This window comes from Salmo salar, chromosome 09, assembly GCF_965601325.2.
Source record: "Salmo salar chromosome 09, fSalSal1, whole genome shotgun sequence".
Lineage (NCBI taxonomy): Eukaryota > Metazoa > Chordata > Actinopteri > Salmoniformes > Salmonidae > Salmo > Salmo salar.
The window spans coordinates 50,675,182-50,691,314 of record NC_138299.1 but is presented as its reverse complement, the minus strand read 5'-3'; the positions used below and the strand labels follow the sequence as shown (position 1 = coordinate 50,691,314).

At 38.7% G+C, this 16,133-nt stretch overlaps 1 protein-coding gene across 2 annotated transcripts in view; it reads left to right on the top strand.

Annotated features, from left to right (window-relative positions):
* LOC106611425 (papilin) overlaps nt 1-16,133 on the top strand; it is a 207,484-nt gene that overhangs the window by 99,610 nt on the left and 91,741 nt on the right. The gene's annotated exons all lie outside the window — the stretch shown is intronic.

The following is a 16,133-nucleotide window of genomic DNA, read 5'->3' as shown; positions in this document are numbered from 1 at the left end:
CATCTCTCTGTCCAGTGACTCCCAGTATACTATAGCTGGCTATATATTTATATCTGTCTCCATCTCTCTGTCCAGTGACTCCCAGTATACTATAGCTGGCTATATATTTATATCTGTCTCCATCTCTCTGTCCAGTGACTTCCAGTATACTATAGCTGGCTATATATTTATATCTGTCTCCATCTCTCTGTCCAGTGACTCCCAGTATACTATAGCTGGCTATATATTTATATCTCCATCTCTCTGTCCAGTGACTCCCAGTATACTATAGCTGGCTATATATTTATATCTCCATCTCTCTGTCCAGTGACTCCCAGTATACTATAGCTGGCTATATATTTATATATGTCTCTATCTCTCTGTCCAGTGACCCCCAGTATACTATAGCTGGTCATATATTTATATCTGTCTCTATCTCTCTGTCCAGTGACTCCCAGTATACTATAGCTGGCTATATATTTATATCTCCATCTCTCTGTCCAGTGACTCCCAGTATACTATAGCTGGCTATATATTTATATCTGTCTCTATCTCTCTGTCCAGTGACCCCCAGTATACTATAGCTGGCTATATATTTATATCTCCATCTCTCTGTCCAGTGACTCCCAGTATACTATAGCTGTCTATATATTTATATCTCCATCTCTCTGTCCAGTGACCCCCAGTATACTATAGCTGGCTATATATTTATATCTCCATCTCTCTGTCCAGTGACTCCCAGTATACTATAGCTGGCTATATATTTATATCTCCATCTCTCTGTCCAGTGACTCCTAGTATACTATAGCTGGCTATATATTTATATCTCCATCTCTCTGTCCAGTGACTCCCAGTATACTATAGTTGGCTATATATTTATATCTCCATCTCTCTGTCCAGTGACTCCCAGTATACTATAGCTGGCTATATATTTATATCTGTCTCTATCTCTCTGTCCAGTGACCCCCAGTATACTATAGCTGGCTATATATTTATATCTGTCTCCATCTCTCTGTCCAGTGACTCCCAGTATACTATAGCTGGCTATATATTTATATCTGTCTCTATCTCTCTGTCCAGTGACTCCCAGTATACTATAGCTGTCTATATATTTATATCTGTCTCCATCTCTCTGTCCAGTGACCCCCAGTATACTATAGCTGGCTATATATTTATATCTGTCTCCATCTCTCTGTCCAGTGACTCCCAGTATACTATAGCTGGCTATATATTTATATCTCCATCTCTCTGTCCAGTGACTCCCAGTATACTATAGCTGTCTATATATTTATATCTCCATGTCTCTGTCCAGTGACCCCCAGTATACTATAGCTGTCTATATATTTATATCTCCATCTCTCTGTCCAGTGACTCCCAGTATACTATAGCTGCCTATACATATATATATCTGTCTCTATCTCTCTGTCCAGTGACTCCCAGTATACTATAGCTGGCTATATATTTATATCTTCATCTCTCTCCAGTGACTCCCAGTATACTATAGCTGGCTATATATTTATATCTGTCTCCATCTCTCTGTCCAGTGACTCCCAGTATACTATAGCTGGCTATATATATATATCTGTCTCTATCTCTCTGTCCAGTGACTCCCAGTATACTATAGCTGGCTATATATTTATATCTTCATCTCTCTCCAGTGACTCCCAGTATACTATAGCTGGCTATATATTTATATATGTCTCTATCTCTCTGTCCAGTGACCCCCAGTATACTATAGCTGGTCATATATTTATATCTGTCTCCATCTCTCTGTCCAGTGACTCCCAGTATACTATAGCTGGCTATATATTTATATCTCCATCTCTCTGTCCAGTGACTCCCAGTATACTATAGCTGGCTATATATTTATATCTGTCTCTATCTCTCTGTCCAGTGACCCCCAGTATACTATAGCTGGCTATATATTTATATCTCCATCTCTCTGTCCAGTGACTCCCAGTATACTATAGCTGTCTATATATTTATATCTCCATCTCTCTGTCCAGTGACCCCCAGTATACTATAGCTGTCTATATATTTATATCTCCATCTCTCTGTCCAGTGACTCCCAGTATACTATAGCTGCCTATACATATATATATCTGTCTCTATCTCTCTGTCCAGTGACTCCCAGTATACTATAGCTGGCTATATATTTATATCTTCATCTCTCTCCAGTGACTCCCAGTATACTATAGCTGGCTATATATTTATATCTTCATCTCTCTCCAGTGACTCCCAGTATACTATAGCTGGCTATATATTTATATCTGTCTCCATCTCTCTGTCCAGTGACTCCCAGTATACTATAGCTGGCTATATATTTATATCTTCATCTCTCTCCAGTGACTCCCAGTATACTATAGCTGGCTATATATTTATATCTGTCTCCATCTCTCTGTCCAGTGACTCCCAGTATACTATAGCTGGCTATATATATATATCTGTCTCTATCTCTCTGTCCAGTGACTCCCAGTATACTATAGCTGGCTATATATTTATATCTTCATCTCTCTCCAGTGACTCCCAGTATACTATAGCTGGCTATATATTTATATCTTCATCTCTCTCCAGTGACTCCCAGTATACTATAGCTGGCTATATATTTATATCTGTCTCCATCTCTCTGTCCAGTGACTCCCAGTATACTATAGCTGGCTATATATTTATATCTTCATCTCTCTCCAGTGACTCCCAGTATACTATAGCTGGCTATATATTTATATCTGTCTCCATCTCTCTGTCCAGTGACTCCCAGTATACTATAGCTGGCTATATATTTATATCTTCATCTCTCTCCAGTGACTCCCAGTATACTATAGCTGGCTATATATTTATATCTGTCTCCATCTCTCTGTCCAGTGACTCCCAGTATACTATAGCTGGCTATATATATATATCTGTCTCTATCTCTCTGTCCAGTGACTCCCAGTATACTATAGCTGGCTATATATTTATATCTTCATCTCTCTCCAGTGACTCCCAGTATACTATAGCTGGCTATATATTTATATATGTCTCTATCTCTCTGTCCAGTGACCCCCAGTATACTATAGCTGGTCATATATTTATATCTGTCTCCATCTCTCTGTCCAGTGACTCCCAGTATACTATAGCTGGCTATATATTTATATCTCCATCTCTCTGTCCAGTGACTCCCAGTATACTATAGCTGGCTATATATTTATATCTGTCTCTATCTCTCTGTCCAGTGACCCCCAGTATACTATAGCTGGCTATATATTTATATCTCCATCTCTCTGTCCAGTGACTCCCAGTATACTATAGCTGTCTATATATTTATATCTCCATCTCTCTGTCCAGTGACCCCCAGTATACTATAGCTGTCTATATATTTATATCTCCATCTCTCTGTCCAGTGACTCCCAGTATACTATAGCTGCCTATACATATATATATCTGTCTCTATCTCTCTGTCCAGTGACTCCCAGTATACTATAGCTGGCTATATATTTATATCTTCATCTCTCTCCAGTGACTCCCAGTATACTATAGCTGGCTATATATTTATATCTTCATCTCTCTCCAGTGACTCCCAGTATACTATAGCTGGCTATATATTTATATCTGTCTCCATCTCTCTGTCCAGTGACTCCCAGTATACTATAGCTGGCTATATATATATATCTGTCTCTATCTCTCTGTCCAGTGACTCCCAGTATACTATAGCTGGCTATATATTTATATCTTCATCTCTCTCCAGTGACTCCCAGTATACTATAGCTGGCTATATATTTATATATGTCTCTATCTCTCTGTCCAGTGACCCCCAGTATACTATAGCTGGTCATATATTTATATCTGTCTCTATCTCTCTGTCCAGTGACTCCCAGTATACTATAGCTGGCTATATATTTATATCTCCATCTCTCTGTCCAGTGACTCCCAGTATACTATAGCTGCATATATATTTATATCTGTCTCTATCTCTCTGTCCAGTGACCCCCAGTATACTATAGCTGGCTATATATTTATATCTCCATCTCTCTGTCCAGTGACTCCCAGTATACTATAGCTGTCTATATATTTATATCTCCATCTCTCTGTCCAGTGACCCCCAGTATACTATAGCTGGCTATATATTTATATCTCCATCTCTCTGTCCAGTGACTCCCAGTATACTATAGCTGGCTATATATTTATATCTCCATCTCTCTGTCCAGTGACTCCTAGTATACTATAGCTGGCTATATATTTATATCTCCATCTCTCTGTCCAGTGACTCCCAGTATACTATAGTTGGCTATATATTTATATCTCCATCTCTCTGTCCAGTGACTCCCAGTATACTATAGCTGGCTATATATTTATATCTGTCTCTATCTCTCTGTCCAGTGACCCCCAGTATACTATAGCTGGCTATATATTTATATCTGTCTCCATCTCTCTGTCCAGTGACTCCCAGTATACTATAGCTGGCTATATATTTATATCTGTCTCTATCTCTCTGTCCAGTGACTCCCAGTATACTATAGCTGTCTATATATTTATATCTGTCTCCATCTCTCTGTCCAGTGATCCCCAGTATACTATAGCTGGCTATATATTTATATCTGTCTCCATCTCTCTGTCCAGTGACTCCCAGTATACTATAGCTGTCTATATATTTATATCTCCATGTCTCTGTCCAGTGACCCCCAGTATACTATAGCTGTCTATATATTTATATCTCCATCTCTCTGTCCAGTGACTCCCAGTATACTATAGCTGCCTATAGATATATATATCTGTCTCTATCTCTCTGTCCAGTGACTCCCAGTATACTATAGCTGGCTATATATTTATATCTGTCTCTATCTCTCTGTCCAGTGACTCCCAGTATACTATAGCTGTCTATATATTTATATCTGTCTCCATCTCTCTGTCCAGTGACCCCCAGTATACTATAGCTGGCTATATATTTATATCTGTCTCCATCTCTCTGTCCAGTGACTCCCAGTATACTATAGCTGGCTATATATTTATATCTCCATCTCTCTGTCCAGTGACTCCCAGTATACTATAGCTGTCTATATATTTATATCTCCATGTCTCTGTCCAGTGACCCCCAGTATACTATAGCTGTCTATATATTTATATCTCCATCTCTCTGTCCAGTGACTCCCAGTATACTATAGCTGCCTATACATATATATATCTGTCTCTATCTCTCTGTCCAGTGACTCCCAGTATACTATAGCTGGCTATATATTTATATCTTCATCTCTCTCCAGTGACTCCCAGTATACTATAGCTGGCTATATATTTATATCTGTCTCCATCTCTCTGTCCAGTGACTCCCAGTATACTATAGCTGGCTATATATATATATCTGTCTCTATCTCTCTGTCCAGTGACTCCCAGTATACTATAGCTGGCTATATATTTATATCTTCATCTCTCTCCAGTGACTCCCAGTATACTATAGCTGGCTATATATTTATATATGTCTCTATCTCTCTGTCCAGTGACCCCCAGTATACTATAGCTGGTCATATATTTATATCTGTCTCCATCTCTCTGTCCAGTGACTCCCAGTATACTATAGCTGGCTATATATTTATATCTCCATCTCTCTGTCCAGTGACTCCCAGTATACTATAGCTGGCTATATATTTATATCTGTCTCTATCTCTCTGTCCAGTGACCCCCAGTATACTATAGCTGGCTATATATTTATATCTCCATCTCTCTGTCCAGTGACTCCCAGTATACTATAGCTGTCTATATATTTATATCTCCATCTCTCTGTCCAGTGACCCCCAGTATACTATAGCTGTCTATATATTTATATCTCCATCTCTCTGTCCAGTGACTCCCAGTATACTATAGCTGCCTATACATATATATATCTGTCTCTATCTCTCTGTCCAGTGACTCCCAGTATACTATAGCTGGCTATATATTTATATCTTCATCTCTCTCCAGTGACTCCCAGTATACTATAGCTGGCTATATATTTATATCTTCATCTCTCTCCAGTGACTCCCAGTATACTATAGCTGGCTATATATTTATATCTGTCTCCATCTCTCTGTCCAGTGACTCCCAGTATACTATAGCTGGCTATATATTTATATCTTCATCTCTCTCCAGTGACTCCCAGTATACTATAGCTGGCTATATATTTATATCTGTCTCCATCTCTCTGTCCAGTGACTCCCAGTATACTATAGCTGGCTATATATTTATATCTGTCTCTATCTCTCTGTCCAGTGACTCCCAGTATACTATAGCTGGCTATATATTTATATCTTCATCTCTCTCCAGTGACTCCCAGTATACTATAGCTGGCTATATATTTATATCTTCATCTCTCTCCAGTGACTCCCAGTATACTATAGCTGGCTATATATTTATATCTGTCTCCATCTCTCTGTCCAGTGACTCCCAGTATACTATAGCTGGCTATATATTTATATCTTCATCTCTCTCCAGTGACTCCCAGTATACTATAGCTGGCTATATATTTATATCTGTCTCCATCTCTCTGTCCAGTGACTCCCAGTATACTATAGCTGGCTATATATATATATCTGTCTCCATCTCTCTGTCCAGTGACTCCCAGTATACTATAGCTGGCTATATATATATATCTGTCTCTATCTCTCTGTCCAGTGACTCCCAGTATACTATAGCTGGCTATATATTTATATCTTCATCTCTCTCCAGTGACTCCCAGTATACTATAGCTGGCTATATATTTATATCTGTCTCTATCTCTCTGTCCAGTGACTCCCAGTATACTATAGCTGTCTATATATTTATATCTGTCTCCATCTCTCTGTCCAGTGACCCCCAGTATACTATAGCTGGCTATATATTTATATCTGTCTCCATCTCTCTGTCCAGTGACTCCCAGTATACTATAGCTGGCTATATATTTATATCTCCATCTCTCTGTCCAGTGACTCCCAGTATACTATAGCTGTCTATATATTTATATCTCCATGTCTCTGTCCAGTGACCCCCAGTATACTATAGCTGTCTATATATTTATATCTCCATCTCTCTGTCCAGTGACTCCCAGTATACTATAGCTGCCTATACATATATATATCTGTCTCTATCTCTCTGTCCAGTGACTCCCAGTATACTATAGCTGGCTATATATTTATATCTTCATCTCTCTCCAGTGACTCCCAGTATACTATAGCTGGCTATATATTTATATCTGTCTCCATCTCTCTGTCCAGTGACTCCCAGTATACTATAGCTGGCTATATATATATATCTGTCTCTATCTCTCTGTCCAGTGACTCCCAGTATACTATAGCTGGCTATATATTTATATCTTCATCTCTCTCCAGTGACTCCCAGTATACTATAGCTGGCTATATATTTATATATGTCTCTATCTCTCTGTCCAGTGACCCCCAGTATACTATAGCTGGTCATATATTTATATCTGTCTCCATCTCTCTGTCCAGTGACTCCCAGTATACTATAGCTGGCTATATATTTATATCTCCATCTCTCTGTCCAGTGACTCCCAGTATACTATAGCTGGCTATATATTTATATCTGTCTCTATCTCTCTGTCCAGTGACCCCCAGTATACTATAGCTGGCTATATATTTATATCTCCATCTCTCTGTCCAGTGACTCCCAGTATACTATAGCTGTCTATATATTTATATCTCCATCTCTCTGTCCAGTGACCCCCAGTATACTATAGCTGTCTATATATTTATATCTCCATCTCTCTGTCCAGTGACTCCCAGTATACTATAGCTGCCTATACATATATATATCTGTCTCTATCTCTCTGTCCAGTGACTCCCAGTATACTATAGCTGGCTATATATTTATATCTTCATCTCTCTCCAGTGACTCCCAGTATACTATAGCTGGCTATATATTTATATCTTCATCTCTCTCCAGTGACTCCCAGTATACTATAGCTGGCTATATATTTATATCTGTCTCCATCTCTCTGTCCAGTGACTCCCAGTATACTATAGCTGGCTATATATTTATATCTTCATCTCTCTCCAGTGACTCCCAGTATACTATAGCTGGCTATATATTTATATCTGTCTCCATCTCTCTGTCCAGTGACTCCCAGTATACTATAGCTGGCTATATATATATATCTGTCTCTATCTCTCTGTCCAGTGACTCCCAGTATACTATAGCTGGCTATATATTTATATCTTCATCTCTCTCCAGTGACTCCCAGTATACTATAGCTGGCTATATATTTATATCTTCATCTCTCTCCAGTGACTCCCAGTATACTATAGCTGGCTATATATTTATATCTGTCTCCATCTCTCTGTCCAGTGACTCCCAGTATACTATAGCTGGCTATATATTTATATCTTCATCTCTCTCCAGTGACTCCCAGTATACTATAGCTGGCTATATATTTATATCTGTCTCCATCTCTCTGTCCAGTGACTCCCAGTATACTATAGCTGGCTATATATTTATATCTTCATCTCTCTCCAGTGACTCCCAGTATACTATAGCTGGCTATATATTTATATCTGTCTCCATCTCTCTGTCCAGTGACTCCCAGTATACTATAGCTGGCTATATATATATATCTGTCTCTATCTCTCTGTCCAGTGACTCCCAGTATACTATAGCTGGCTATATATTTATATCTTCATCTCTCTCCAGTGACTCCCAGTATACTATAGCTGGCTATATATTTATATATGTCTCTATCTCTCTGTCCAGTGACCCCCAGTATACTATAGCTGGTCATATATTTATATCTGTCTCCATCTCTCTGTCCAGTGACTCCCAGTATACTATAGCTGGCTATATATTTATATCTCCATCTCTCTGTCCAGTGACTCCCAGTATACTATAGCTGGCTATATATTTATATCTGTCTCTATCTCTCTGTCCAGTGACCCCCAGTATACTATAGCTGGCTATATATTTATATCTCCATCTCTCTGTCCAGTGACTCCCAGTATACTATAGCTGTCTATATATTTATATCTCCATCTCTCTGTCCAGTGACCCCCAGTATACTATAGCTGTCTATATATTTATATCTCCATCTCTCTGTCCAGTGACTCCCAGTATACTATAGCTGCCTATACATATATATATCTGTCTCTATCTCTCTGTCCAGTGACTCCCAGTATACTATAGCTGGCTATATATTTATATCTTCATCTCTCTCCAGTGACTCCCAGTATACTATAGCTGGCTATATATTTATATCTTCATCTCTCTCCAGTGACTCCCAGTATACTATAGCTGGCTATATATTTATATCTGTCTCCATCTCTCTGTCCAGTGACTCCCAGTATACTATAGCTGGCTATATATATATATCTGTCTCTATCTCTCTGTCCAGTGACTCCCAGTATACTATAGCTGGCTATATATTTATATCTTCATCTCTCTCCAGTGACTCCCAGTATACTATAGCTGGCTATATATTTATATATGTCTCTATCTCTCTGTCCAGTGACCCCCAGTATACTATAGCTGGTCATATATTTATATCTGTCTCTATCTCTCTGTCCAGTGACTCCCAGTATACTATAGCTGGCTATATATTTATATCTCCATCTCTCTGTCCAGTGACTCCCAGTATACTATAGCTGCATATATATTTATATCTGTCTCTATCTCTCTGTCCAGTGACCCCCAGTATACTATAGCTGGCTATATATTTATATCTCCATCTCTCTGTCCAGTGACTCCCAGTATACTATAGCTGTCTATATATTTATATCTCCATCTCTCTGTCCAGTGACCCCCAGTATACTATAGCTGGCTATATATTTATATCTCCATCTCTCTGTCCAGTGACTCCCAGTATACTATAGCTGGCTATATATTTATATCTCCATCTCTCTGTCCAGTGACTCCTAGTATACTATAGCTGGCTATATATTTATATCTCCATCTCTCTGTCCAGTGACTCCCAGTATACTATAGTTGGCTATATATTTATATCTCCATCTCTCTGTCCAGTGACTCCCAGTATACTATAGCTGGCTATATATTTATATCTGTCTCCATCTCTCTGTCCAGTGACTCCCAGTATACTATAGCTGGCTATATATTTATATCTGTCTCTATCTCTCTGTCCAGTGACTCCCAGTATACTATAGCTGTCTATATATTTATATCTGTCTCCATCTCTCTGTCCAGTGATCCCCAGTATACTATAGCTGGCTATATATTTATATCTGTCTCCATCTCTCTGTCCAGTGACTCCCAGTATACTATAGCTGTCTATATATTTATATCTCCATGTCTCTGTCCAGTGACCCCCAGTATACTATAGCTGTCTATATATTTATATCTCCATCTCTCTGTCCAGTGACTCCCAGTATACTATAGCTGCCTATAGATATATATATCTGTCTCTATCTCTCTGTCCAGTGACTCCCAGTATACTATAGCTGGCTATATATTTATATCTGTCTCTATCTCTCTGTCCAGTGACTCCCAGTATACTATAGCTGTCTATATATTTATATCTGTCTCCATCTCTCTGTCCAGTGACCCCCAGTATACTATAGCTGGCTATATATTTATATCTGTCTCCATCTCTCTGTCCAGTGACTCCCAGTATACTATAGCTGGCTATATATTTATATCTCCATCTCTCTGTCCAGTGACTCCCAGTATACTATAGCTGTCTATATATTTATATCTCCATGTCTCTGTCCAGTGACCCCCAGTATACTATAGCTGTCTATATATTTATATCTCCATCTCTCTGTCCAGTGACTCCCAGTATACTATAGCTGCCTATACATATATATATCTGTCTCTATCTCTCTGTCCAGTGACTCCCAGTATACTATAGCTGGCTATATATTTATATCTTCATCTCTCTCCAGTGACTCCCAGTATACTATAGCTGGCTATATATTTATATCTGTCTCCATCTCTCTGTCCAGTGACTCCCAGTATACTATAGCTGGCTATATATATATATCTGTCTCTATCTCTCTGTCCAGTGACTCCCAGTATACTATAGCTGGCTATATATTTATATCTTCATCTCTCTCCAGTGACTCCCAGTATACTATAGCTGGCTATATATTTATATATGTCTCTATCTCTCTGTCCAGTGACCCCCAGTATACTATAGCTGGTCATATATTTATATCTGTCTCCATCTCTCTGTCCAGTGACTCCCAGTATACTATAGCTGGCTATATATTTATATCTCCATCTCTCTGTCCAGTGACTCCCAGTATACTATAGCTGGCTATATATTTATATCTGTCTCTATCTCTCTGTCCAGTGACCCCCAGTATACTATAGCTGGCTATATATTTATATCTCCATCTCTCTGTCCAGTGACTCCCAGTATACTATAGCTGTCTATATATTTATATCTCCATCTCTCTGTCCAGTGACCCCCAGTATACTATAGCTGTCTATATATTTATATCTCCATCTCTCTGTCCAGTGACTCCCAGTATACTATAGCTGCCTATACATATATATATCTGTCTCTATCTCTCTGTCCAGTGACTCCCAGTATACTATAGCTGGCTATATATTTATATCTTCATCTCTCTCCAGTGACTCCCAGTATACTATAGCTGGCTATATATTTATATCTTCATCTCTCTCCAGTGACTCCCAGTATACTATAGCTGGCTATATATTTATATCTGTCTCCATCTCTCTGTCCAGTGACTCCCAGTATACTATAGCTGGCTATATATTTATATCTTCATCTCTCTCCAGTGACTCCCAGTATACTATAGCTGGCTATATATTTATATCTGTCTCCATCTCTCTGTCCAGTGACTCCCAGTATACTATAGCTGGCTATATATTTATATCTGTCTCTATCTCTCTGTCCAGTGACTCCCAGTATACTATAGCTGGCTATATATTTATATCTTCATCTCTCTCCAGTGACTCCCAGTATACTATAGCTGGCTATATATTTATATCTTCATCTCTCTCCAGTGACTCCCAGTATACTATAGCTGGCTATATATTTATATCTGTCTCCATCTCTCTGTCCAGTGACTCCCAGTATACTATAGCTGGCTATATATTTATATCTTCATCTCTCTCCAGTGACTCCCAGTATACTATAGCTGGCTATATATTTATATCTGTCTCCATCTCTCTGTCCAGTGACTCCCAGTATACTATAGCTGGCTATATATATATATCTGTCTCCATCTCTCTGTCCAGTGACTCCCAGTATACTATAGCTGGCTATATATATATATCTGTCTCTATCTCTCTGTCCAGTGACTCCCAGTATACTATAGCTGGCTATATATTTATATCTTCATCTCTCTCCAGTGACTCCCAGTATACTATAGCTGGCTATATATTTATATATGTCTCTATCTCTCTGTCCAGTGACCCCCAGTATACTATAGCTGGTCATATATTTATATCTGTCTCCATCTCTCTGTCCAGTGACTCCCAGTATACTATAGCTGGCTATATATATATATCTGTCTCTATCTCTCTGTCCAGTGACTCCCAGTATACTATAGCTGGCTATATATTTATATCTTCATCTCTCTCCAGTGACTCCCAGTATACTATAGCTGGCTATATATTTATATATGTCTCTATCTCTCTGTCCAGTGACTCCCAGTATACTATAGCTGGCTATATATTTATATCTCCATGTCTCTGTCCAGTGACCCCCAGTATACTATAGCTGTCTATATATTTATATCTCCATCTCTCTGTCCAGTGACTCCCAGTATACTATAGCTGCCTATACATATATATATCTGTCTCTATCTCTCTGTCCAGTGACTCCCAGTATACTATAGCTGGCTATATATTTATATCTTCATCTCTCTCCAGTGACTCCCAGTATACTATAGCTGGCTATATATTTATATCTGTCTCCATCTCTCTGTCCAGTGACTCCCAGTATACTATAGCTGGCTATATATATATATCTGTCTCTATCTCTCTGTCCAGTGACTCCCAGTATACTATAGCTGGCTATATATTTATATCTTCATCTCTCTCCAGTGACTCCCAGTATACTATAGCTGGCTATATATTTATATATGTCTCTATCTCTCTGTCCAGTGACCCCCAGTATACTATAGCTGGTCATATATTTATATCTGTCTCCATCTCTCTGTCCAGTGACTCCCAGTATACTATAGCTGTCTATATATTTATATCTCCATCTCTCTGTCCAGTGACCCCCAGTATACTATAGCTGGCTATATATTTATATCTCCATCTCTCTGTCCAGTGACTCCCAGTATACTATAGCTGGCTATATATTTATATCTCCATCTCTCTGTCCAGTGACTCCTAGTATACTATAGCTGGCTATATATTTATATCTCCATCTCTCTGTCCAGTGACTCCCAGTATACTATAGTTGGCTATATATTTATATCTCCATCTCTCTGTCCAGTGACTCCCAGTATACTATAGCTGGCTATATATTTATATCTGTCTCTATCTCTCTGTCCAGTGACCCCCAGTATACTATAGCTGGCTATATATTTATATCTGTCTCCATCTCTCTGTCCAGTGACTCCCAGTATACTATAGCTGGCTATATATTTATATCTGTCTCTATCTCTCTGTCCAGTGACTCCCAGTATACTATAGCTGTCTATATATTTATATCTGTCTCCATCTCTCTGTCCAGTGATCCCCAGTATACTATAGCTGGCTATATATTTATATCTGTCTCCATCTCTCTGTCCAGTGACTCCCAGTATACTATAGCTGTCTATATATTTATATCTCCATGTCTCTGTCCAGTGACCCCCAGTATACTATAGCTGTCTATATATTTATATCTCCATCTCTCTGTCCAGTGACTCCCAGTATACTATAGCTGCCTATAGATATATATATCTGTCTCTATCTCTCTGTCCAGTGACTCCCAGTATACTATAGCTGGCTATATATTTATATCTGTCTCTATCTCTCTGTCCAGTGACTCCCAGTATACTATAGCTGTCTATATATTTATATCTGTCTCCATCTCTCTGTCCAGTGACCCCCAGTATACTATAGCTGGCTATATATTTATATCTGTCTCCATCTCTCTGTCCAGTGACTCCCAGTATACTATAGCTGGCTATATATTTATATCTCCATCTCTCTGTCCAGTGACTCCCAGTATACTATAGCTGTCTATATATTTATATCTCCATGTCTCTGTCCAGTGACCCCCAGTATACTATAGCTGTCTATATATTTATATCTCCATCTCTCTGTCCAGTGACTCCCAGTATACTATAGCTGCCTATACATATATATATCTGTCTCTATCTCTCTGTCCAGTGACTCCCAGTATACTATAGCTGGCTATATATTTATATCTTCATCTCTCTCCAGTGACTCCCAGTATACTATAGCTGGCTATATATTTATATCTGTCTCCATCTCTCTGTCCAGTGACTCCCAGTATACTATAGCTGGCTATATATATATATCTGTCTCTATCTCTCTGTCCAGTGACTCCCAGTATACTATAGCTGGCTATATATTTATATCTTCATCTCTCTCCAGTGACTCCCAGTATACTATAGCTGGCTATATATTTATATATGTCTCTATCTCTCTGTCCAGTGACCCCCAGTATACTATAGCTGGTCATATATTTATATCTGTCTCCATCTCTCTGTCCAGTGACTCCCAGTATACTATAGCTGGCTATATATTTATATCTCCATCTCTCTGTCCAGTGACTCCCAGTATACTATAGCTGGCTATATATTTATATCTGTCTCTATCTCTCTGTCCAGTGACCCCCAGTATACTATAGCTGGCTATATATTTATATCTCCATCTCTCTGTCCAGTGACTCCCAGTATACTATAGCTGTCTATATATTTATATCTCCATCTCTCTGTCCAGTGACCCCCAGTATACTATAGCTGTCTATATATTTATATCTCCATCTCTCTGTCCAGTGACTCCCAGTATACTATAGCTGCCTATACATATATATATCTGTCTCTATCTCTCTGTCCAGTGACTCCCAGTATACTATAGCTGGCTATATATTTATATCTTCATCTCTCTCCAGTGACTCCCAGTATACTATAGCTGGCTATATATTTATATCTTCATCTCTCTCCAGTGACTCCCAGTATACTATAGCTGGCTATATATTTATATCTGTCTCCATCTCTCTGTCCAGTGACTCCCAGTATACTATAGCTGGCTATATATTTATATCTTCATCTCTCTCCAGTGACTCCCAGTATACTATAGCTGGCTATATATTTATATCTGTCTCCATCTCTCTGTCCAGTGACTCCCAGTATACTATAGCTGGCTATATATTTATATCTGTCTCTATCTCTCTGTCCAGTGACTCCCAGTATACTATAGCTGGCTATATATTTATATCTTCATCTCTCTCCAGTGACTCCCAGTATACTATAGCTGGCTATATATTTATATCTTCATCTCTCTCCAGTGACTCCCAGTATACTATAGCTGGCTATATATTTATATCTGTCTCCATCTCTCTGTCCAGTGACTCCCAGTATACTATAGCTGGCTATATATTTATATCTTCATCTCTCTCCAGTGACTCCCAGTATACTATAGCTGGCTATATATTTATATCTGTCTCCATCTCTCTGTCCAGTGACTCCCAGTATACTATAGCTGGCTATATATATATATCTGTCTCCATCTCTCTGTCCAGTGACTCCCAGTATACTATAGCTGGCTATATATATATATCTGTCTCTATCTCTCTGTCCAGTGACTCCCAGTATACTATAGCTGGCTATATATTTATATCTTCATCTCTCTCCAGTGACTCCCAGTATACTATAGCTGGCTATATATTTATATATGTCTCTATCTCTCTGTCCAGTGACCCCCAGTATACTATAGCTGGTCATATATTTATATCTGTCTCCATCTCTCTGTCCAGTGACTCCCAGTATACTATAGCTGGCTATATATATATATCTGTCTCTATCTCTCTGTCCAGTGACTCCCAGTATACTATAGCTGGCTATATATTTATATCTTCATCTCTCTCCAGTGACTCCCAGTATACTATAGCTGGCTATATATTTATATATGTCTCTATCTCTCTGTCCAGTGACTCCCAGTATACTATAGCTGGCTATATATTTATATCTCCATGTCTCTGTCCAGTGACCCCCAGTATACTATAGCTGTCTATATATTTATATCTCCATCTCTCTGTCCAGTGACTCCCAGTA